This window comes from Nipponia nippon, unplaced genomic scaffold (genome assembly GCF_047370975.1).
Source record: "Nipponia nippon isolate SJK-2023a ecotype South Korea unplaced genomic scaffold, ASM4737097v1 scaffold_18, whole genome shotgun sequence".
Classification (NCBI taxonomy): Eukaryota; Metazoa; Chordata; class Aves; order Pelecaniformes; family Threskiornithidae; genus Nipponia; species Nipponia nippon.
Window position 1 is genome coordinate 6,511,806 of NW_028262334.1, and position 25,282 is coordinate 6,537,087.

At 37.4% G+C, this 25,282-nt stretch overlaps 2 protein-coding genes across 2 annotated transcripts in view; both read right to left on the reverse strand.

Annotated features, from left to right (window-relative positions):
- The window catches only part of RIMBP2 (RIMS binding protein 2), a 116,135-nt gene extending 92,336 nt beyond the window's left edge, over window positions 1-23,799 (reverse strand). Inside the window, exon 1 of the mRNA XM_087754655.1 lies at window positions 23,670-23,799. The gene's annotated coding sequence lies outside the window, so the exon portion shown is untranslated. The remainder of the gene's footprint in view (window positions 1-23,669) is intronic.
- LOC148056080 (uncharacterized) overlaps window positions 23,670-25,282 on the reverse strand; it is a 49,221-nt gene continuing 47,608 nt past the window's right edge. The window contains exon 7 of the mRNA XM_087754998.1: window positions 23,670-23,807. The gene's annotated coding sequence lies outside the window, so the exon portion shown is untranslated. The remainder of the gene's footprint in view (window positions 23,808-25,282) is intronic.

Here is a 25,282-nt window from a genome sequence, read left to right on the forward strand (position 1 = left end):
CCCTAACTCTCTTCCTCTGAATCTTTCTCTTTTTCTCAGTTTAAAAAATAGATAATACCTAAGTAACTTAAAGTAAGCTCTTTGCTTTCGTCCTCACTGTTTTCAGAATTTACCAATATTGTTATCTGACTGCAGACTAGAGGATCAGTATGTACAAACAGCCCAAGGCCACATAATCAGGTACCCACCATAACTATAACAGATAGGCAAAACTGTTAACCTGTCAAATTCCTGTTCAGTGCTGCAATACATAAAGGGTTATTTTTAGATATAAAAATCCTGTGATAAATAAAGTAGTCAGAACTGTACTAGACCATTTTGGTTTAGCATCTGCTGGACTTCTGGGGTTTGGCTTTTTTTGTCTGTTTGCTTTTATTTTGAGCTCCTGAGTTGCTTCTAACTACACTAAAAAGTTTTTGTATTAGGATCTACCCGAGGACCATTCAAGTGTCATTCATCTGCATTAGCCCCAGTCCGTTACAAATAGTAAATCCTGAAAAGTTAAGATCTTTAATTGGGTCATTAGTATGTGCCTAAAACTTCCTATCAGATAAATGCAATCCCTTCTTCTTTTCTTCCTCCATTTTGGGGGATGGCTCTAATCTTATCTGACTGCAATTCACTCTAAAATAGAGAGCAAGAGAGAAGGGGGAAGAACAAGAGAGTAACAAATATTGCCTCACTCAGGATAAATAATCACAAAAGCAGCAGAAATTTTTTACTCCATACAAAGTGTTTGAGAGGCAACAGACCAAGGATTAAGGCGACAAAAGCATTTGCAGATTTAGTAATTCTTGACAGAAGGGGCAGCTAACCAGAGGTCACTGCTATCATACAGGGAACCGACTGCACCTTAATGATCCATGAGACAACCTTTCTCTGATTCAAAGCGGATTCCTCCTACAGACTGAATTTAGCATCGAGATGGATTCTCAGCCTGGTTTGGTAGAACTTCTTGGTTTGCCAGCAAGACAAGGTACATCACACAGCTCCCATGAGGTGTAATCCGGAGCTTGAAGTCTCACTATTGCTCTCAATAATCTCTGATAGCCTGGGATCTAATAACTTAATTTCTATGGCATTAGAACTCTGTCTTTCTGATATACTGCAGCATTGTGACACTGCAGAGGCGTCCACAAGTGAAACTACACAGGAATTTCAGTATTGAAAGAAAAAGTGAAACATCCATCTTTGTTCTTGGAAATTTTTTTCATGGGACTTCACCTGAAGACTCAGAAATGAACTTTAAAATCTCTTGTATTCTAAAAATCTAAAGATGAGGATGGTGATGGATTTTTGAAGACTATGCAAAAGAGAGGTTACGTTTTAAATATGGCCCCAACTTCCAAATTAAATAAGACACAAAATCTCTTGTATTTTCAAAAACATGAACAAAGAAACAAAATGCTGGTGCATTGTTGTAACACAGAAATGACCGTTTCTAAACCTGTCAAGAAGGGCAGGTTACTCTGACCTAAAATTCACTGCTCTTTAATCAGTTGACTCTTCAGAAGAACAGACAGTACAAGAGTAATAGAGGGATTTTCCTATTCCCCTGAAAAAGCTTTATTACACATACTCAGTATGTCTACACTATACAGTGACAGGCAGATACATAGGCACAGAATGGCTTCTCTTTTCAACTGGGTGAGCTAAGAGAACAGGGCTTCTAAAAATAATTCATTTTGTTCAGCAAGAGCTTTCGTCATTATTCTTCTTTTCGCTATTCTTGCAGTCTGTGAGGAAGGCTAATTTTTCTTCACAGATCTCTGCATGTGTTCTAACAGCTCAACCCAGGCTCTGATTTTCAGCCTGCTTAGGAACCAGAAGAGGCATTTGCAGGGTGGGAGACATTAATGTCACTTGAATCAAACCTGCTTGAGAACTTTTATTGCCATATTCTAAAGAAAGGATTCGAAATAGGGATCATGGAGGAAGAAAATGGGAAAGAAAAATATTAATGGTGGTGTTCACTAGCAGAAATAACCATCTCACTTTTATTCACTGACTTGATGTTCGCAACCGAAAAAAATGAACTCTTCCATTTCTTCTAAGGCACCACTTAAAGTGCCATCCAGTTATACGCAGTAGTCATTCCTATCAAATGTCTGCATCTTTCATTCCATTAAAGGGCTGAGACTACGGGCAAGCAACACTTTCCCATAGGGTGAACCACCATTCGCTTGCAGAAACCTACTTACTCGTTTGCTATTGCGTGGAACACCCCACCCCTACCCCCCGGCTTCTTCGTGATCACCCAGTTCACAGCTGGATCAGATCCCTGCAACTGCTGACCGGGACACAAGCTCCCTTCTCCGTCATTGACAGATGCTTTTACAACTATGAAGTTTGGAGAAGGACACGACTGATGGAAACCAGATGGAGAAATCAGCAACATGCCCAGAGGACTTCTAATGATTCATAGATCACAGTTGGCAACTTGGCCTTGGAAAATTATAATAAACACGTTATTACAGGGCTTCTGCAGCTTCTTATTTCATCAGTATTTTAGAACAGTGGAGCTTTTTATTTTTAATTTAATTTTTGTACCAAGTATACATTAATACAGGGTTCCCAAAACATCACATTCACTATTTGCAGTATACAAACAAAATTAAACCCTTTAAATACATTTTCAGAGAACTCAGAATATTTTTTTAATTATTATTCAAGTTGAAACAATTATTTTGAATCATCATACTTTTCTTCAGTATTCACCATTGTACATCCATTACTTTAAACAAATCAGAAGTGTATAATTCAGAATCTGCAAATGAAATTTGGCACTGAATTCAATCATCATCAGATTTCACTAAACGCTGTCAACTTGAAATGACTAAACTTTTTTTTGGAATTTTTTTTTTAGTTGTTAGCCCTATCAAACTCCTCCTTCTGACAAGAATTCACAGAAAACTCTGACATTACCAAATCTATGCTTTCTGTAAGAGTAACTGCAGTCCAAAAATATCTAGTGTGCTAAAGCACAGATGACTTTCTTATGCACCACCCAAGACAGCAAGATTAAAATCCTGAGTGGTTTCAAATGGTTAATATTGACCCTGAAGGAAAAGGACGTCACTCCCTATAATATTAGGTAAAATACCACGCCTAGCTAACACTCCATGGTGGTCAGCTACTTAAACTTGATTTAGCAAAATTTTTACAGTGCCCTCCTGACTATTCTTTTTAGTTTACTAAATACGGTGCTACTTTTTCCCAGAGGTAGAGATCTCCCAATCACGCTTGAGGGGTTGTCTTGGTTTTAAACTTAATTATATGGTAATGTGCTAAAAATGCTGTTACATGGGAGGACTGCAGTCTTATTCATTTTATAGATAAGGATGCAGTCCTATTTTAGGAAAATTATTTCCAGAATCTGAATAGTTGAGATCTCGTAAAGGGTATGGCCCAGCTCATCTGTCAATCTAATTTGGTTCATGTGACAAGAAGCCGCACTCACAAGGCTAGAATCCAAGAAACAGAACTGAAATTAAATTCCAAAATTGAAGTTAAAAAAGCCCACAAAACAAACAAAAAACCCCACTGATACAGCAGCAAAGGGGACTAGGGTTGGGAAAACTCATAGTAATTTTCTGTATTCGTGATGTTTTGGACAAGTAGGTTTTTCCCCTCAGTTATTTGCCAAGGAGAAACACACTTCAGAAGATAAACTGCAGTTCACAGAAAATAACTAGCAAAGTCAAGCATTTGATTCACCAAATTTTTCTGTTCTCTAAATCATGATCTACAAGTCTCTAGCTCTGAGGCTGGCAATGCTTTCACTGCAGACATAAAAGCAGACAGAATTTACACAGCATGCAGACATTGCAAGGACATGAAGAAATCCAGGCAGATTTCTGAACTGATTTCCATCATTTGCCTTTGGTAAGTGAAGAGCTAAGAGAACATTTTTCTGTTTCTGCTTAGCTGCATTGCAAAATATAAACCATCCTACTAAATGAACAAGATAAGGTTTCAATCAAATAAACACGTGGTTGGTTCAGAGGCCTGAAATAATTCAGAAAGAAACAACTTTTTCCTTTATATTAACTCTGTTTTTTCAAAATATTGCCCAGACCAGTAGAGATCTTGAGTCCTCTCCCACCATCACAAAGAAAGTACACAGAATGGTATGAGCCCAAAGGCCCTTCCCCAGTGTACAACCTCCAACATACGAGCAGTGGAGGAGAATGGGCCACAGAATTCTTTTAAACAATTCTGTTCAGAAAATCAGAGTAAACGCTCTTTCTTTTCCAGTTGCCTTCCACAACTGGTGACTACCAAGCGATTTTTTATTCATTTGGAATAACAGAAGCAATTGCAGCCTGGAACAATCCAACTCCAGTGATACTTCATAAGACACTGGACATGTAAACCAAGGACATGGTAAATCATCCATCTGTATGCTCAGTGAAACTACTCTTACTGACTGATCAGTGCTGCTGTTTAACATCACCTTCTGGAAGTTGTTAGTCAGTGCTTTGCCACTGACACTTGTGACAACATTCCTGCTTACAAGCCTAATCTGAAGACGACCTTTCCACAGCTATATGAACTCACATACAACAGAAATGCATAAGCCACACATCAGGTCACCTGTTCTTCCTTATCAGAGAAGCCCAATTTACTTCTGTCCGAGAGAACCTGTCTCATTCTTACTCAAAAAATGCTTCAGGAATCTGAAATTTTAGAAAATATCTGCAGTAGTAAATAAAGTAAAATTCATGTTTCTATAAAACTTTGGACCCAATGCAGTGGCAGTCTGCATGTTGATTCTGAAACTGATGTCAGTGTGCCTGGAGAACGTTTAGACTATGGGAAATCCAGGATTGAAGCGCTAACCTTAGTACGGGTCGTATTGCAGCCTGCTGTCCTGTTCAGTTCTTTGAACCACGCAACTGTAGTAAATATGCAGTGCTGTGAGACAGAAAGGTTTTAGGGAAGAACCTGTTGTGATAGCTGAGAGTTTCTCTTTGGAACATGGCTTAATTCACTGTTTCTTGGGCACAGATTCAGCGTAAGAGACAGTGGTGCCAGACAGTGATGTAACACACAAGCAGTAAGAAGCACTTATCTCCTATATTCTACCCTTCATACAGTGATTTCAAGGAAATGTAAAAAGATTACATACCTAAGGCTCACAAAAGGCCTATGCTTAAACTATATCCCAAAAGGCTTAGCCCTAAAAAGCACCAGTGCAGTCAAGAAATACTAACTTTAAACTTCTGCTTAGACTGCTGTCTGCTGCAACTATCTTGACCCATGTAATAATTCTGTTACTCTTGTGTAAAATCCTCTTGACCCAATCATGCAGCTATGGCTTTTTTATTTACTTAGTAATTTATTTTTAAAAATAAAAGATAAGGGAGGAGGCATTTTGTTTTCTTAGCTCTTTCATCATTTTTTCAGAAAAAGAGATCAAAACCTTCTCTTTGCTAGAAATGCACTATTTACTTTCTGACCATTGAGCCCTGTAAAATGTGGTTACAGCGTAGGCTTTATGGTCACTAGAGAATACATAAATACACAGCATGGTGATTATTGGACCATCAGGGATCATAATTAATTTCACCTCAAAACCTCAGCTGGATTCCCAAACTGACAAAATAGGTTATGTCATTTCTACAGGACTTCTAGGCTGGGAGAAGGCTTTGTTTAATATCACTTTGGCACTCTAGAAAATCTACGAGACATCCATTATTCAGTCAGCCAGCCTATGAAAATTACATGACTTTTAACACACTTTTTAATTGCTTTTAATTATTAACATTTACATTGCTCTCAAAATGACAAAGTATCTCAGCTGGAGACATGGTTAAATTTTTAATAACACTGGAAAGCAAAGCAACAAATCTCTGACTATGGATTTTAAACATACACAATATTACATGCATGTGTATTTATATATATAAAATATTATCTATATAAATATGTATAAAATTCCCTCTCTTTCAAATATATAAACATAAAAACATATATATGTTTTCATGCATGTATCCTTAACGAAATCTTATGATCATGCTTTTCAGAAGGTAAAAAAGAGACTAAGCTCAGAAAGGCTTTTGGGCTCCACAGGCTTGAGCAAAAACAACTGGACAGACCCCTAAAAAGCCTATCTTACCATATCTTTAACTTGTGGAATTTTGTCAGTTAGGAAAATGGTGAGGCTACTAGAGATCATAGTGTAACAGGCTCGCTTACTACATATTTCATACTTCTAATGGAAAGCACTCATTACAAAAAAGACCTCACATGAAGTAAATTGTCTATTCATGTACAAAGCCAGCTATCAATAACCTTGTCCATTTAAAAGCATTTCTCTCCAAACAACTAGTTCGCTTTTTATTTTTACTACTCCCTCAAATGTCAAACACCTTGCCATTCTACAATTTTAATTGGCACTGGAGTTCATTAAATACAACATTTATTGCCAAAAACCAGGTAAGCTGCACCTATGTTCTCTCCTTGTCTCTCTGTGGCTCTCTCTTGGGACTTTTCCCCAACTTGCACTTTAACAACTTACCCAACTTTATATACTAGATCTTCAAATTAATTCTACCCTTGTTCTGGGTTTATTAACCTTAGAAAGCAGAGGTAGGTTCAGTACAGCAACATTATTTTTTACTGAACTACGATTCTCTCTCTTATGTTTTTTGCCAGAAAACTGAAATTTTCCTGGTGGTGTCACTATCAGATATCTTTCATTTTATATGACCTGCTCATTTCAGATAAACTTTATAGACGTTTGTTGCCAAGCAAACCTTTTACCTTCTGAAGTTTCCAAACGTCTATTTTTAAAAACTCAGCTCTGTCTGCAACGTTAACCACAAAAGAGTAAATGAGCCACAACACTGCTATGGCTAATATCATTAGGTTGCCAAGAGACACCTTGAATATAATTCAGATTCACTCATTGCTAAAGAGAGCCAGCCAGTAATGCTGTTAAAACATCCCCACAGGCTTCTTGCTCCTTCTTTTCTAGGAAATTATTCACACAATTACAAAATAGTTGAAAATTTTAAGAGTACTAGAAAGCAATGAAGATCGTTCCCTCCGCTATTTGGATACGGGCATAGCCAGCTGCTCACTCTCACCATCCTTTCAAAAGGATGCGTCACAGTTTGGACTTCGCTCTTGCTAGATCACTTTCTGTTTGAGCCCTGGAGCCTCAATCCTCTGATAGGAATCTTAGAAGTACATAAATGAAAGTTAGATTCCCTATGAAAGACTTAAACCAGTTTGGAGGGCTGGAAGTAGCCCATAACTCTTAAGATATAAGAAACTATTCATCATAGGCAAATAATGTGGAGAAGCTTGCTTCTCTCTTTAACGAGAATTAGGAGGCATCTTTCCTTAACAAAGGAGTGACTCTCATAATTGTCCAACTTTCAGGACTGTAAGGAAATGGAAAAACTGTGCAAGAAAAGTAGGAAAATTGAGTTTGTTGCAGAGGAATGGAAAGAGAATAGCATTAATACAGTGCTAGCAAACAAGGTTCCAGTTTCCTTCTGATACTTCTGAATAAAACCTGCAAACAATACTTCTTGGTTCAAATCCAAACAATAAAAAAACCCTTGTGTGACAACCGATGCACAACTTGATGGGCACCAGGGATGATCAACCTGCTAAAATTGCCTCCTGAAGCTGTAAAGTTGGGTCATAAGGGATTAATTGCATAACTGAGAAATGCCCAGAATACATCTTGCCATTATTGTTATTTTTCTTATGTTTAGGGTTTTTTTAACATTTCTCTTCTGCATTGACTTCAGACCAAAGTATTGCCAAATTTGCAAACTAGCCAACATTTTTTTACGGAGAGAAATAAGAACAGATTCTCTTATGAATACATTTTTGTCAGCTTTCTTTATCTTTTACTTACTCCCCACTTCATAGCCTTGGTTTACATTTCAGAACCTGACAGGAGCAGGGCTTATTCCACTAAACCAAATTACAGGTATTAATTAATGGCTCTCGCTTGTTTGCCAGCTCCTGCAAGCAGAAGGGTAGATAAAAACGAATTTACAGCAGAATTTAATTACCCATTTTCAAGCCACTGGCCTCCTGGCAAAAGTCTCCCAATGCAGTGCAGAATAGGACTAGGATTAAGAATTAATTTACTGTCAGCAATGATTTGCAATTTAATGGCTTAATCAAGTTTGCTATGAAATTGGTAGGGAGCTCTGGAGCCTAATATTACCCTGCATCTAAAGACAGGTTTCAGAGATCCATAACGTAATCATCATCCAGCAAATCCAAGATCTCTCTCATATAATCAGGAACTGCCTCTAGCAAGCTTACTACCCACATTACAAAGTTACAGCTCATGGATGGGAAGTTCAGTGCATACATTTGACTCTTTCCTCCTCTTCCAGCTAAATCTCCCAAAGAAACTGTACTTGCATGAATAGCAAGATTAGCATGTAAATACAGGCCAGTGTGTGACTAACACGTTCTCTCTCGTCTTTTCAAATCATAATGCAAATATAGAAATCTGTTAATAAAAAAAGACAAAAGGTTTTAACACACAAATGCTTCTTTTAGCTCTATTCAGAATTTTCCCTACCGTGGGGAGTATGATTACAGAGTTCTTTCTATAGGACCACAGCTGAAGATGGAAATAAGGGATTAAGACTTTGAAAATCACAGTTGAGATAAAATTAGCTACGAACTGAGCCTTTTGTTTGTTAAAATTCTGAGATTTAAAAGATCTTGATTATCTTTAGAAATAATATCAATCCACATTTTCTGCTAGAAGCCAACTGACAGAATAATAAAAGTCTAAGTGCTGAAATAGAAAATGTTATGCCAGAAATAGGGGGATAAAAACTATTCTCTTGAGCTTTCAGGGCCAGATTTTAATGATCTCAGAGGCTCCAGCCTTTCAAAAAATATGAATAAGCTTCTCACATGGGGTGTTTAGCTGGGCTGAAATATTCCAAACTCTCTGCAAATTATCATCAGTTGTCAAAATATCCTGGGGGAAACTCCTAGAAGCGCTCTGAACACCATACCATCACAGCAGCTTACCTATTTTACTACATTTTCCCTGCTAAGATTATGAATCATCCTTATGTCTCCCATTCTGTCACCCATCCATATTTACCTCACATCTGGCACAATGCTGCTAGTACATCCAAATGCTTCTTTTTGCAGCACTGGGGACTGCCCTTTTTTTTTTTCTTTTTTCTTTTTTTTCTTTTTTCCATAGAATCATAGAATAGTTTGGGTTGGAAGGGACCTTTAAAGGTCATCTAGTCCAACCCCCCTGCAATGAGCAGGGGCATCTTCAACTAGATCAGGTTGCTCAGAGCCCCATCCAGCCTGGCCTTGAATGTTTCCAGGGATGGGGCATCCACCACCTCTCTGGGCAACCTGTGTCAGCGTTTGACTGCCCTCATTGTAAAAAAAATTTCTTCCTTATATCTAGCCTAAATCTACTCCCTTTTAGTTTAAAACCATTGCCCCTGTCCTATCGCAACAGGCCCTGCTAAAATGTTTGTTCCCATCTTTCTCATAAGCCCCCTTTAAGTACTAGAAGGCTGCAATAAGGTGTCCCCGGAGCCTTCTCTCCTCCAGGCTGAATAACCCCAACTCTCTCAGCCCGTCCTCATAGGAGAGGTGTATCAGCCCTCTCATCATTTTTGTGGCCTCCTCTGGACCCGCTCCAACAGGTCCATGTCTGTCTTGTGCTGAAGGATCCAGAGCAGGGTTCTTCTCCCTTTTTTTCCTCCATTTTTTTCTTTTTTTTTTTTTTCTTTTTTTAAAATAACCTCAAAGCTTTCCCCCCTCATTTATTCTCAAAACAGAATAATACACAATAGCTCTAAAGAAGCACTACATCACAATGTGGAATAATACTTCATATACTGAATTTAAGAAACGTGGATGCAGAAGTTTTGGTTCTTAACTCCTAAGTATGAAAATGAACATGGATACGTTCAGAATTGTACAGACAGGATCATTACACAGTCCTACAGCTTCACCAAAGCTGACGTGCACATGTGGTAGAAGAGTACGCTCCCTATTTACAGTTAAATGAAACTGACGGGTTAAAAATTATAAAACTTATGTGTAAGTGAAGATCTAGTACAAGTCTGAAAAATACCAAGCTTAAGTTCATTGAATCGTTTGTATCAAGAAAAATCTTAGCTAACAGCAAACTCTTGTAGTAGTATTTAGGTTAATGAATACGCTGTTGTCAGAACTCAAGCATGCACCAAAGGTAAAACAATCAGAATTCTGAAACACCAAAGCAACCCCCCAAAAACCCCAAAATGCACAGACATGATGAACTACGTGTTAAACATAATACTGTGGATGGATGTTTGAATAGTGATCACTTGTACAATAGAACTGTTTAAATACAGGAGGTAAGCTGAAGAGATGAAGAATGCACTTCCATGAAGAAAAGCCCAAGTCTTAAATCATAGCTTGTCATTCCTAATAAGTCTCTCCTGCAGTATTTCTCAGCTGAGTTTACATACAATATATAAATTGACAGCAAGTGCTTTAATGAGCGTGTTGAGAGTACTGCAACATGGAGTCAGACATCCAGAAACATCTCATTAGGCATTTGACCACATCCATTTTAAAAGAAGAAAGTTGTAAGAAAATTACTGTAAGTGTCTGTACCTTAATTAGAAAGGCTAATTAGGTTTTATTTGTAAGACTGAGCTTTAATCCTCTAGCCTCGCATCCACTCAACTGAGTTACCAGCTAATAATCATTTCCTTAACATCTGTATAGATCACTGGACTTCTGATACATCTTTTTCTTAACAAATGCATTGTTCCCATATATTCTACAACAGTGCTTTGTTTAGTTATCTACAACGACATGTTTCTCATACCATGAAAACTTCTTCGGAAGCAAGAAAACTCTACTTTTTTACTCTAGTTCTAGAAGGTTCCTGCACATTCTGCTTTAAATTCTATAGGTCATGTATTACAAGGGTATGTTATAAAATATTGTGGCATTTATTCTCTGAACTTTAAGCATGGGCCTGCCTCCAAAGACGTCTGAGAATATAGTTGTTAAACTCTTCAGCATCTTAACAAATAAGCATATACTTCATCAGAAAAGCAGGATGTTCATTCATCAAAAATACGCAAAAATCTCTTTTACGGCATTTTATCTTTCCTCTGTCAACACAATGTATGTGCTAGGATGGTTATGCTCATCCAGAAACTGCAGATTACCAGAGCACACGTACAGATCTTAGAGCACACAGCAATGATGGCAATGACAATATCAGTGGGTTCCAGTTGTTACAGTTGTTCTAATAATCATCTCCCTGCTCATTACGATACCGTTTACGATTACAGCAGTGAATTGAAAACAGCAGCCCCTACTTTCTAAACTCCCCTTTCTCATCCCAGACAGCACTTAATGGAATTAGCAGGCCTAAAAATTCACTTCACACATCACAACTTCAGTGCCTGATCTAACCCTTCACTTACACATCTGCAGCCTGGATTGCTTCTCTTCTCCCCACAACAGTAAGCCTAGCATTATATGCATGCTGTATTGCCACAGGTGATTTTTTTTGATCCCATCACAACAAGAAACTGGATGTTCTCAAACCTTAAATTTTTCTGGACCTTGACCTAAAGTTTTAAATTGTCAACTATTTAAATACAATTTACACTCTCTCAAATAGTTACACCATGCTGGATTTCCTTTCAACATGAGAGAGTGGCAGGCATAATGCTTTGCTTTGTAAATTCAGAACAGAATTTTCTTTCTGTGCAATCATCGTCAAACTTACACACTGAATTTCTTTCTAAGCAGCTGCAGAGGGCTTGCTGCTAAGAGCAGGCAACAGCAAATCCCGCCTCCATCTCAAGTGGGAAGCTAGGCTGCAAACCATCAAAATGCCGAAGGCACAAAATAGCATGCTTGTCCCAATTTCTTCATGTTATTTTGGTACACTTTAAAAAAAACAACAACACACAACTCATTAATTATAACCTTTCAAAAGTGTTTTCCTTTCCCCCAAACTGTTAAAATTTAGTAGAACTGCAGCCAGAGTTCTAACAAAACTATTTTTAGCCTTTGTTACGCAGAGAACATCATGAAGAGTCTCATCTTTCTATTAATGCAAATGTATTTAAGCAGTCAGTGCAGGAAACTTTAAAATATGTTAATCACTGTTTCTTTGGACTCCAGTCTCTAATGTCTTTGCTGACGTGTACATATCACAGACAAGCTAAGTAAAGGGAACACCATCATTTAAAGTGTCAATAGGTATTCACAGCTCGATAAAGTGACAGCCATATCTATATTTTATTGCCACATTTATATATTTCATGAATTTCCACATTCACCATCCTTTTAATATATAATGTTCTTATTTTCTGGTGACTGAGCTGAATTGCCACGGTGTGTTATAAATGGAAATGCTTTTGATAATCACATGCACTGTTTTTCTTTTTAAAGTAATTCAGTGCTGATGAAAAGGGGCCAGATTGATGGCCTTGCAGATTGGAGTTCCCCGTTAATCCACAAAGAAAACAAGGCACTGTCAGGGCAGTAGCTGGGCCAGCTTCCCTCCAGTACATCTCCATTTAAATCCGTAAGAGAAAACGAAAAAAACCAACATACATATCACATGTCTAAGTCACAGTCTGACTCTGCCTGCTCATATCCTTGGCCTTGCTTTTTATTTTTAGTAGCAGAGAAAGTAATCAAAGAAAGCAACGCATTTCTGGGATTGGACTGCTGCCCATGAGCTGCTTCGTAGCACACATTTAAATCTAGCACTACATATCACTCTTAGGCTGGCACATGCATCTTCAGTTTGTAGTTAAAAGACTACATGAATTTTATTTAATAAAGCATTGAGGTAAAGTTACTGGGTCTTACTTGGCTTCAGCAATCCTCTTCTGAAAGCTAGTGGTTCTCATCTACTGGGTGTCCCATCAGGAATGGCAGATATTTCCTTCAGTGGGTTGCTATGATAAGGACAAACCTACCCAAGGTAGGTGTATGTAACTCTCAATTTTGTCACTATTGTTTATGAAAACAAAAATATATAATTTATTAGGAATGTGGCCAAAATATTGGAAAATATTATTTTCCATTTTACTTATCTACCATACCTTTCTAGCAGCAAGCATCACAGCTGAAAGGCAAGGCCTAGACACTTGTCTCAACCGCCTGTTAACTCTTAAGCTATAAAACTGAACTAGAAATTTAAAGAACAAAGGTCCTTTTTTAATGACACAGAAATATGTCAGCAATTAAGGGAGAATATGCTAGCACAGAAATTAATAAACAAATAAAAACATAGGATTTTAAAATACCAGAAGCAGCTCAGCCAGAATACTTAACACAGAGCTACATGGCTTAGTCACGCAACGGTGATGTGGCCAGAAACAGGAGCGTTTCATTGTGGGATGATAGCTGTGAGTCTAACAGCTTCCTCAGGCACCCTCCTGCCCTTTGCACGTAAAGCCCTGCCTGCCCACAGGGAACTAGGGAACTGTTAGTAAAGAGCTAATGGGTCATCCTCTTCTTAATAGATAACCAGTTATGTAGCTCTTTTCTTATCTCGATAAAATTTCATAAATAATATTATCCTTGGATTTTTGTAAAAGATCAAATCCCATTGAAAGGAATCCTCTAGTTGTCTTTGGAAGCACTGGCTGTGTCTAGAATCGCATTTTATCTTCTGTTAACTGAAATGATACAGCTGGTAGAGTAAATTTCAAGTGTTTGCACTCATTTTTTCCTCCAGGTCAGGATACTTATGCCTTTTTTTTTTCTGGAATTTCAACTATTAGAAATAATCTGCAAATCTTCATGGCAACTACACAAAATATGCCACCTACTGCTAAAGGAGGAACCAGGAAGTTTCAAAATAGGTTCATGAGTGGTCTTGATGTAGTGTGCTTTGCTTTGGAGGATATTCCGTTCCTTTCTTACTCCATTTCACATTTGATGAATTCTAAAAACCCACACAGAGAAAGAGTTAAATCATATTTGCCTTGCTGAAATGAATAGTCTCAATTACGTCTTTGAGACCATGCACTCAAGCCAAGATACTTTTGGCTCTCTATGAGCATATTTTTTAAATGTATTGCTAATTATTTATATAGCTCATTATCTCCTTGCTATGCTGAGCACGACTCATTTTCCTCGTCCACCCACTGCCTCTCAGGTAACGATGAACTAATGGTTTGAATGTGTCTGAAACTTCCTTTTTTTAAGAAGGAAAAAAAATTAACCATTGCAGCTGCTTTGGAGAAACATTCAGTGAAATCCAAAAATGAGATCTCACTGTCAGTAGATTTGAAAAGCAAGGCAGTTACATTGCAACTTTCCCCCCAAATACAGAAAATCACCTATCGAGGTTTCTTCAAGAGCAATGCAGGTACCTTACAGACAGCTGTGTGCGTAAGAAAAGAGAGAACATCCCAAGCGATGATTGCTTCAAAATTGTTTGTTTTAACCAACGTAGTTAATTTCTGGCCCTCCAAAATAAAATAAGCCGTACCAAGGCCCCAGATGGTGTACTAATACTGGTACATATTCCCCAAGGAGAGAAAAAGGGGGCATTTACATAGAGCATGCTGCCAAACGTTACTGAGCCTGCAGTCCAGCATATAGCTGGTGGTTGCCTCTCTCCCAACATGACAGAAAACGGTAAGGCTAATGGGCACACTTCCACACTCGTTAGTATGTCTTTACACAGAATAGGTACTGCTAGAATGTATTTACACAGCTTAGCTACAACTATACACACAATTTGAGAGCCCTGTTCTGCAAAATCTTATGCTTATTGAAGTACATTGTGAGCTGTCTGCAACATCAGTGGAATCGCTTGTGCCAATTATGTACAGTGGTAAATAACTGAAGTATTGCATATACTTGCACACACACCACCATATAACTGCAATCTTGCACCCTGCCAGTGTGCACTGAACGTTTTCAAGTGTCTGACGACACTCAGAGCTTCATATACCCAATCTTAATCCATCAGAAACAGAACCAGAAAGCTTCTTTGGAGGGCAGAATCACAGCTGCTGCTTCAAATCAGAGATGCAGTCTCAAAACCATTTAAACAGACAAGTTTCTACGCCTTTCGTAAACCGGCCTTGTTCAACTCCCAGATTCATTCTATTCTCATCATGGTACCTCCTGCTGAGAAAGTAACTTGAACTATGTCCCAATATAAAGTGAATGTTCCAAGTTGCAGGAATGTTTACTGAAGGACAATGCTGAGGACTACAGTACTTTTAATTTTAACTTCAGGTTAATTTAACATAAGAATTAAAAATTCTGGGACTGTAACTTGTAGTTATGTAGTTACTTTTGATCTAAATACGTTCTGCATGACTTACCTTGTCAGTTTTAAACTCTTCACAGAAGGACTCTTCTTTTTTTTTAAAGACATTTGTCAGTAAAGCGTCTTTGAATTTGGAAACTGTACTAAGATCCCCAAACATAGATGCAAATACAGAACCTGTGCATATAAAATATGCATGAGTGCTAAGCACAGGTTAAGACAGGAATTTGTAAACTTCAACACACACTAATATGCTCCTGTTCACACATCTCAGTTTTTCTGGTTAGGTTTGATGAAAGAGGACAGCTCAGAAATACAGTTTTATGTATCTTTCTGACATTCAATACACTTTCTGCAAATACGCCTTCTATCTCTGATGTACACCACCGAGCCATGGGCTCATCATAGGCTCTAATATCCATATTCAGAAAGGGACTTCATTTAAAATATCTTTCTCCCAGCTGTTCTGCCTTTACAAAGTGCTGTACGCTTTGTACAACATTTATATAAACTGGATTTTTGACCCAACACTTCTGGTGGTTTTTAGCCAGTGAAAAGCAAGTCTGGTAGCTTTAAGCAGCCTTCTTGCTGTGGATCTAATCACTAGTACTTCTCCAAGAAACAGTGAAAAGTTTGGCCAAATAATGGTCTAGTCTACATTTACACGCTGTTAGAGACCAGTTTGATTATTCACACAGATAAGGCTGTATCTTGCTCGCACCACTCATATTACTAGCTTGCTGACCTCAGTGGTACTACTGGTAACCAGAATTTGGCCTATATTATGTGGAAAAAAATGAACACCAACACTAGCAAAAAGACTTGCACATATTTGGAAATGGAAAACAGACTCTTCTGGCTTGAGATCATCAATTTTAACAGAACAGAGACTCTTTTGCCACACAGTCACTCACTTGAGTAGCGACTGCAATCTTCGGCCATATGGAGGCTACTAAAGAGTCTCGTAGAAATGCATTAAAGGACTCAGTCTATTTCATTTTGAGAACTAGGAGACAATTAGAAGTTGAAGAACCAGTTGTTTCATAACATCAAAGCCAGGAGCAAAATTAGTATTAAATGGTTAGTTTTTTGGAAGCCTCAGCAGAAAGTCTGAGACAGCTCTAGACCTGAATATGAAACAACCAACAACAGAGCTGTTACTGCTGTTCCTACGGGAGAAAGCTTTGATATGCCCTACCATTTTCATTACCTGGGTTTGATGTAATAACTATTCGAAGCTAAAATATAAATTCTTACGTATCCTATAAAAAGAGTCAACCAGTCTCATAAATTATTTGTAAATTAAATCTCAAGCCACAATCAGAGAGCCATCATCTAATTCACCTCTGAATTCAGCAGTAACATGACTGAGCCTAAAGATTTTAGTATGGGGTTTAAGGCTTATATTTTTGTAATATCACCTGAATACTTTGTCACCAACCAATTTACTGGACAAGAAGCTACAAATGCAAATAAGAGTTACTACAAAATTCTGCAGTCTGATTCATTAGGACAAAAGTTAATTAAATCATGTTCTCTCCTCAGATGTACTATTTTGTCTTAAAGATGATTAAACAAGAGGCAAATGTAATTAGGATAGGAAAAAGCATAAGCAAAAAATTTAATCTTATCATGTGTTTCAGAAAAATGAAGTAATAAATCACCTTGCTCCATAAGCCTTTTGTTTTGCTGTAACTGATAACGCATTGATATTCTTTAGCTTTCTTGTCAGACACAAATATTACATTTGTGGAGGCAATTTAGAAGGAAACTGGGACTGTGACAATGTACAGGACATTAAGGAGAAAAATAATATACAGAGCTAGGCTTATGCAGATGGCGTCCTTTCAGAGAGCAATGAACAGAACAGCAGGTAGTCAGATTTACGGAGATATAGACTACATCCATAAACATAATATCAAGATTTTTAAAAATATATCCACTGTCTTGTAAACAGAATCCCAACTCACATCCCAGGTTCAAAAAATAATTGTTTTAGGGGAGGTGGAACCTCTGAAGGTTTGTGTCACTGGCTGTTTGTTGGCTGGATGCATTTAAATGACAGAGTACAAAATGCAAAAAGAAAAACCATGCCCTGCAAGCACTACCTGGGAATGAGAAAATCTGCATTCAGTTCCTGGATCTATCTCTGACTTTCTTTAGATATTAATTAGCTCATTTGTTCTGTTCCTTATAGAGGACTAGAGATAAGAACGTTTCATTGCTCTTGTCTGTTTAGATCGCATTCACTGCTCAGTTATGTCAGTTATACTGAGATCATTTTGGGATGTCTCCTAAAACTGCAGTCACAAACCCCAAAAGCCTATTTTTTAATACAAGAATCTGCACAGTTTCAATATATCATATACAACAAAGGTTATCAGAAGGCCTTACATTTGAATTTTATAATCCAGCAGGATTAATAGATGTATTCATGAGAGAAAACACAACTATAGACCTATAACACTTGAAAAACACGTAACATATTTTTTCCAGAATCATAACGAGGCAGCACTGCATTCACCACAGGCAAAACTGCCCTGAGCCTGCTAAAGGCCTGACTCACCTATGCTCTTTTGAACATCTGAGCACGCCTCATCTCTCCAGAGCTCCCTTAACAGCCATCACCATGCGTGTAAACCACTCAGTCCCAGGCAGCAACAGCAACAGAGCTTGAGCGTACCTGCTCCTAGCTGGTGCCCCTCCTGACCTATCCTGACTATGGGTCTGATTAGTCCACAGAAAAGATGGAAAGCATGTTACAAGACTGTTTTTATTAAAAGATCGTATTTGAGTCAACAACCTTTTTAAACTGAGATAGTAAGAATATTATGTTCTAGGGAAGAAAGAAAAAAGGTCAGCCTGCTTTCGTGGCTACTGATTTAATCCAATCTTATACTGGATATGTCTCATTGTTTGGGGCTTTAAATATCTTTTACTGCTTTCACTCATTCAGGAATGTAATAACCTCTGCTTGAACTCTGACTAGCAAAAAATGTTTTTTTAAAACCACATTAAGATCTATTTTTGATGGAAGTTCTCTTCACAGCCTGCAGATAGGAAAGGCTTTTATTATACTGGCACTGTATCAACAAAACCAAAAGAGAATTCTACATTTGCACAGGCAATAGTTAATCTAGAAAATATCATCAGAAATGGAAGGTTATGTAAGTCATTGCATTGATATGGAGAAGAAAATTGGTGATGAAATGGTAAAGGGAAATAAACTATTCAAATAGCGCATTAGCACTCAGTGCCATATGTTTAAAAATGCTCAAAAGATTCAAATAAATTATGATTAACTTCAGCATTTATAAAAATCCAGATACTGGTTTTGGCCATGGATATTGTTGCTTTCACTGCTAAAAATCCCACACATGTACAGGGCACAGGAAAGAAAGGTAACCTTAAAAAGTGCCTTTCACAGAGCCAGCTATCTAGGCTAAACACTAAGTATTATATCAGAAGCATTCATGGTTTTGATTATTATACTAATATCCAGCCTCAGTGTTCTGCCATCATTACGAGACTGCAAACCATCTCTGAATAGCAAAAAATACTCAAAATATTTACAATTTTTTTTTCCTCTTTCAGCCCAGTTTTTGCCTATTATTATGAAGATTGAGTGCTCTGATCTCAGTAAACAACGAATCCAAGCAAAGGTTTGGGAAGCATGACAGATTCCTGCTTTGCACAGAGGCAAAAAGGCTTAAATGGAGTACAGCGTGTATTTTAGAGAAAACTACGTACTGCGAAGGACTAAAGCAATTACAATTTTTTCCATCATGAACATCTGATAGAGGGCTATATCTCAGCAAACTGCTGTTGTTATAGAAACTCTGCTGACATGTTGCTACTATGGTGAAAGTGGCATTATACTCGCGCTAATGTCCTTTTTATCAACCTCAGTTCAAAATTCAGAGCACTTTAATTTACAGTCAGGGAGCTGCACGTCATTCACTGCAGCTGCAGGCAGTGTCAAATGCTGCTGTTGCCTGGTAACTAACAGGTAACTGGTGTAAGTCTGCTATATTTATGTACACGGAAAGCTAATGACAGATGATGAAGGGAACATTTGTCTGTAGATAAAAAATTTGGTCTCTGTTTACTAAAACCCAGAATTTTCCTCTTGCAGTCAAACCACTGCTGAAACATACAGTATCAGAATGAAAAATTGCACTTATTTCTTCTGATCTTCAGTGTAAATTGTTAAAAGTTATTGTTACTGATATAGCTCATTCATTGAAAATTAAATAGGAGTGAACAGTAAGTTAAAGTTTAGCCCCAAAGTACTGTAACTACAGTATGAAAGAAACATTATTTAATATTTTGTTAGGAAATGTTAATCCTGGCATCAGAGTATCTGGCGCTCTCACTATCCGTACTACAATACTATGTAAACAACAGTGCTTTAAACAGAGGCTGGTTTGCGTGTCCAAAGTTTACCCTTTATCCAGAAGGCCGCTACTGCCCAGCAACCATTTAGATTTCTTGTGTTCCCCTTAAATATTGACAAACCAAGAAGGGAGAATAGACTCTGAATGGACTCAAAGACACAGTCTACACTGGAATGAAAGGAGCTGCTGCAAATAATAATTTCTCTATTCTATTCCCAAGACCCTAATCCAAACCACTGCTTTTTGTTTTACAACACAACTTCATGCTTCTTGAAAGCATGAACTATTTGCGTGAATTAAATTAACAGCAAAATTCCCACTGCTTTCAATGGCATCCCATTTTTGCCTCATGTTGGTCTCTTGTAAGTGTACTGGGTCAGGGTCTACAAACAACTACTAACTTCTCAAATGCCTTCTGTTAAAGGAACTTCTACACACAACATTAGAAGATTGACTTCACTTTTTTACCAGAAATGTCTTTCACCAGACCTTAACATTCGGTTCACATCACAGCTATGTAATTATTCTTTTCAGAAGCAGAGATGCAAAGAAGGCATTAACAGCCGTTCAAAATATCACATTTATGCACTTTTCCCTTGTCATATTAAATATAATTACTTCTGATGCAATCAAACTCATATCCTTCAAATGGATATATCCAGCACCAAATTTAGAACCTCAAGCTTCAAATACCAGGCTCTTAAAGCAAAGCTTTAAGCCTTTACTTTCAGTTCAGTGAGGTACAACGTAAGAATAGTGAGAACATTAGGTTTAAAAATGGTATCTTTTATGACTTTTCTTTAAATTATTCTCTTAGTTATTGGTTGCAAAGTGCTTTGAAGATCAAAGATGGTGTATGAACCACATCTTATAACTCGGTCACCAAGAGATGTGGATCAAGTAACTGACCAACATATATGCTCCTCAGAACTCACTATCATTGGAAAATAAATCACAGTATCTTATTTTTCATAACACCTGCCAGTCCTGAAAGGTCTAAAGGACTTACAGTATGCACGTATTCTTCACAAAGATATGGACGTACATGTTTTCAGGCTGGCACAATAGCTCATTTTTAAAATGGGAGAGTATAGAGTAGTAGCAAATATTCATACATGCAGGTCTAGTTATAGGATCGGGTCTTGTTTAAATACAGGTATAACTTCAATTACGCAATAATGAATTGCAATCAACTCCACGCAGAGTGCAAAAACTGCGTTAACAGCTATAAAGCATGCTTATAGAACAAACCTTTATTAGCAACTCCTCTGCCCCTTATACATTAAAAGTAATACAGTACATTCTCTATAGAATTTAAGAATATTACCCACAATCATTAAGATAGTCTACGGAAGGATACCATACAATACCAAACATGATTTTAGTATTCCCTATTGCATACTTTTCAAGAATCTATTGTTTGAACTCACTATAAATGTAAGGAGGCCATTTTGTAAGGACAGGTATCAACAATCATAAATAAGGAAAATTTATGCATGTAAGCAAGCATTCATATTTATATAATCATAGGATAATTTAGGTTGGAGGACTCTGGAGGTCACGTAGTCCAACTTCCTGCTCAGAGCAGGGCCAGCTGCCAAGATGGATCAGTTTGCTCAGGGCTTTCACCAGCTGAGGTTTTCATCTCCCCAAGGAAGGAGATTCCACAGCCTCTCTGAAAAATGCCCTGGTGTTTGACCACCCTAATTTTAAAGATTTTTTTTTTCTTATTTTTTTTAGATCTAATAAGAATTTCCCTTGCCACAACATGTGTCTACTGCCTCTTATGCTTTCACTGTACATCTCCGCAAAGAGTTTGGCTCCATCTTCTCTATAGTCACCCAGCAGGAAACATGCTTTCTGAAGAGTAATAAACTCCCTATATCATCCCTGAACACACGGCCCCCTGTTTTTGTGCAGAACATGTCCAAGCCAATCACTACTTACACACCACTCAAAGAAGTACCACCATAGTAAACATATTTGCCAAAATAAAGAGTAACTTAAGACTAATAAAATCATCTCTATCTTTGGCAAGGAGAATTCAGAGCAATGGCTGCCAATGTTGGGACATAAAGAGATCTAAGGAATACACTTTGACTTTGAGGTTTTGCTTTGTAAACTGAATTTTAAGAAGTACAGTTGTTTTAGCACTGTAATGTTACTCTATCTGATTCGAAAAGAATATTTCTCTGTAAAACAGCATTAAATTGAGAAACAAAGCCCTGAAGTTTATGTCTAAATGGAAGCTCTGGAACTTGTAGTTTACCCTGTTTCAGGTAATTCTGAACTCAAACAACAGAAACGGCTTACGCTACTTCATCTTGAACTAGTATGTCTAGAAACAATTTCGGATGCTTTACTCTTGATAAAGAAAGAACAAGTTTTTAACACAATTTGGTTCAGCTATTAACAAAAAAAACACTGCTAACAGATGACGGAGATGTTTCCTCGCCGAGCCACAAAGTTTCAACATTTCTTTACATTCAGAAGCAACTGTTCTCCTTCTACTAGGACTAAATAATAAGCAATGAATAAAGACAATGTAGAGTTCCAAACTTATCAAAATTATTTGCTTCACTATCATTATTGAATTCAGTCAGTCAGTTGTGGTTTTGTCAGTGTTTCTGAAATTATAGATAAAATATAGACAGTTTCTGCAATTCTAGAAGTTCATACAAGGACTCTCATCTCCCAGTATTATCATGCACTATTAAGTGTTAGGATTTGTTTCTGCTGGCAGTAGCATGAGCACCAGTCACCTGCCCATCGCTCACTCCCCACAGGCATGCTACACTTTCCAAATGTGCCATTACAACTGCTTCTGCAGATGTAGAAGGAACTGCATGAGGAACCGATCCGTGCTAAAAATAACGCTGGGGTGGGCAGGGGGAGAAGTAGCTTGGTTAAGCAGACACTTCCATGAAAAGGACAACTGTGAAATTATGGCTTAGCTATCTCTGGCAACTGGCAAGTTTTTAGAGGATAACCCTGTACACAGTGGATCTCCTCCTCTACTCACCGAACTGCATTCACTGCTGAAAATTGACTCCAAAATTCAACTCAAGACAACTAGTTCAATCTATTTTCTCCAAAAATTTCCAAAAGCTTCTCTTCCTTCTTCGTAATATTTTTGTTTTCATTACCAAGTTATAAAAAAAAAAAAAGAAATCACACCCATTATAATTTCAGTCCAAAAAGAAGTAAATTCCTTCGTGTAATGAAAGCTATTAATTATAGGAAACAAAATGTAGTGTTCCATCTGCAACTCTGATTTTAAAAAGAAACAGAAATTTGTCTGTTTATGTATTCAAATATCTTCATACTTAAGTGAAAGTATTTTATCTAAAAGGAGGCAATTCAAGACCTCACAGGCACACATATTCCTTTCTGGAAGTTGTCTTTAGATACACTGACATTATCCTATAGGTTTTATATTCAAAGGACCCTTCTAAAAGAGTCTTCTCTGAATGCAAAAGGTGCCTGAAGATCAGAACGTGTGCAAGCACATAGAAATCCAACCAGAAAAAAATCTGCTGACCTTCAGAATCAAGTGTCAGGATGTATACACCAAAACAGATGGGAATGTGCTGATCATAATCATTAAGCACTGGATCCTGCACTTTTGTATCCATGCATCCAAAACACAGCATTGGAATTACTATTTATATTACATTTTTGTTTATTAAACTCTCATTTCATGCTTAAATTATGTCCCAAGTACATATGTATATTAAAGTACCACTACCGTTCTACAAGATTCTAAGAAATCAATACAAAATCCATTGCTATACAGATTGTAGAGCTAAACCCTCCTTCTCCCAAACGCTCCCCCTCAAAAACCCCAGCCCCCTGACATTAGCGCACATGCAAACAAAAAACCCCAACCAACCAACCAACAGAAGCAGCATAGACTACAAAACTATGCTTGTCTTTAAATTCATCAGTTGCCATAAAATAGTAAAAACAAAGACAGGACTTACTAAAAAATGCCAATGATGATGCTCTTGATTTAAAGTGGTGACATGAGACTCAGAAATCTGTGTCTCTTCTAAAAACTGGGTCTGATCAAATATTTTCTGTGATGTTGCAGGCTGCAGACATGATGGATCATTTCCAAACTGTATAGAATAAAACAAAACAAGTCAAGTGACCAGTTTGTTAAAACTGCATTTGTACTAGCTGACTAGCACTTGCTCTTCCTACAACACAGCATGTTTCATTATCATGTTTTTCATTGCACGTGCCCCCAAAAGCTGCTTGAAAGTGATGGTTAAATATACATTACGTAAAACAGAAGCTAATCTAAACTAATAAATACAGCCTTGCTGAATAAACATTTTGTCAGGGCAGGCAACAAGACTGAAGTCCAACAAACCTCCAAAATAAGGCTTAAACACTGTGGTCATTGGTCCCTTGCAGGAAATTAATTTCAGAGGGTAAATGAAAAAATTCAGTTTCAATGTTTTCTCTATAAAATGTAGGGACATAGAACTAAGCAGAAAAATTCTGACTAATATTTATCATGAGAGTCTGCAAGTTTGTCAGAATATCTCTATATTAACAACAAAGTTCCAGCAAAGCTTATACAAAGTACCATTAGAAATCCTAGATTTTTTTTTTTGCCAGCTCACCCAAACCACTCACGGTGCTCCCTAGCTTAAGAGGGATCATTAGGTTTGATATTCCAACTTTTTTTGGATGGAGTCAGTGACATCAGCATTCTCAAATTCCTTTTTAGAGAAGGTTTGGGAACAACCACCTCAAATACACTACATTTTAATGTAAATATAATTCAAAATGCACATGCTTCTGAGGAACATTAAAAGATCCTGAATTTGGGATAGTTCAAAGCTACTTAATCCTTTGCTTAGCATTTTCTGTTCTGGACAACAATCAAACACCATTTGCAAAATGACTTAATAGAGACCATAAATTATTGAGATAGGCACAGCCCAAAGTCACTGAAACCAATGAAAAAAACTCCCACTGATCTTTGGGTAAGATCCTAATTGTTTATAGTTTAGCTTTGTAACCCAAGCAAAGATCCAATAAAGCAGTTCTCCCCTCAGGCAAAATTAGCTTCCCTTCCTTACACCATAAATCAACCAATGTTTCCTCAGGAAACATGAAAAATGGGGAAAAAGTTTTTTTAATAATAAAAAAGGATTTAAAAAACAATGGAACACAGCATCAGCATTGTGATAGTTTTAAATGAATCAAAGTTTGATGTAAATTCTAGCATGAAATGCAATTAACTTGTTCCTCCTATTCCCAGAAGCAGCTTAGCAAATCACTACGATGATTACACATAAAGATACCTATGTGACTGTCCACTTCATGGACAGTAGTGAACAGGTGGCTGTTTCAACTACATAAGGATCAGATGTAGGTCTGTCAAAAAACCCTACGATTTTTAAGACTGAATTTACAAGGCTATAATTCAAGTGATAGAATGAATTGACTGGAAGGACAGCATGCAAATATGTGCAAGAAAGAAACGTCTACTGGCATGGTCAAATTCCCTCTAAAACTCCAATTCAAAACTTCCAGAAGATGCCCAACATGAAGCATTTGAGCAGTGCATGGGGCCAGT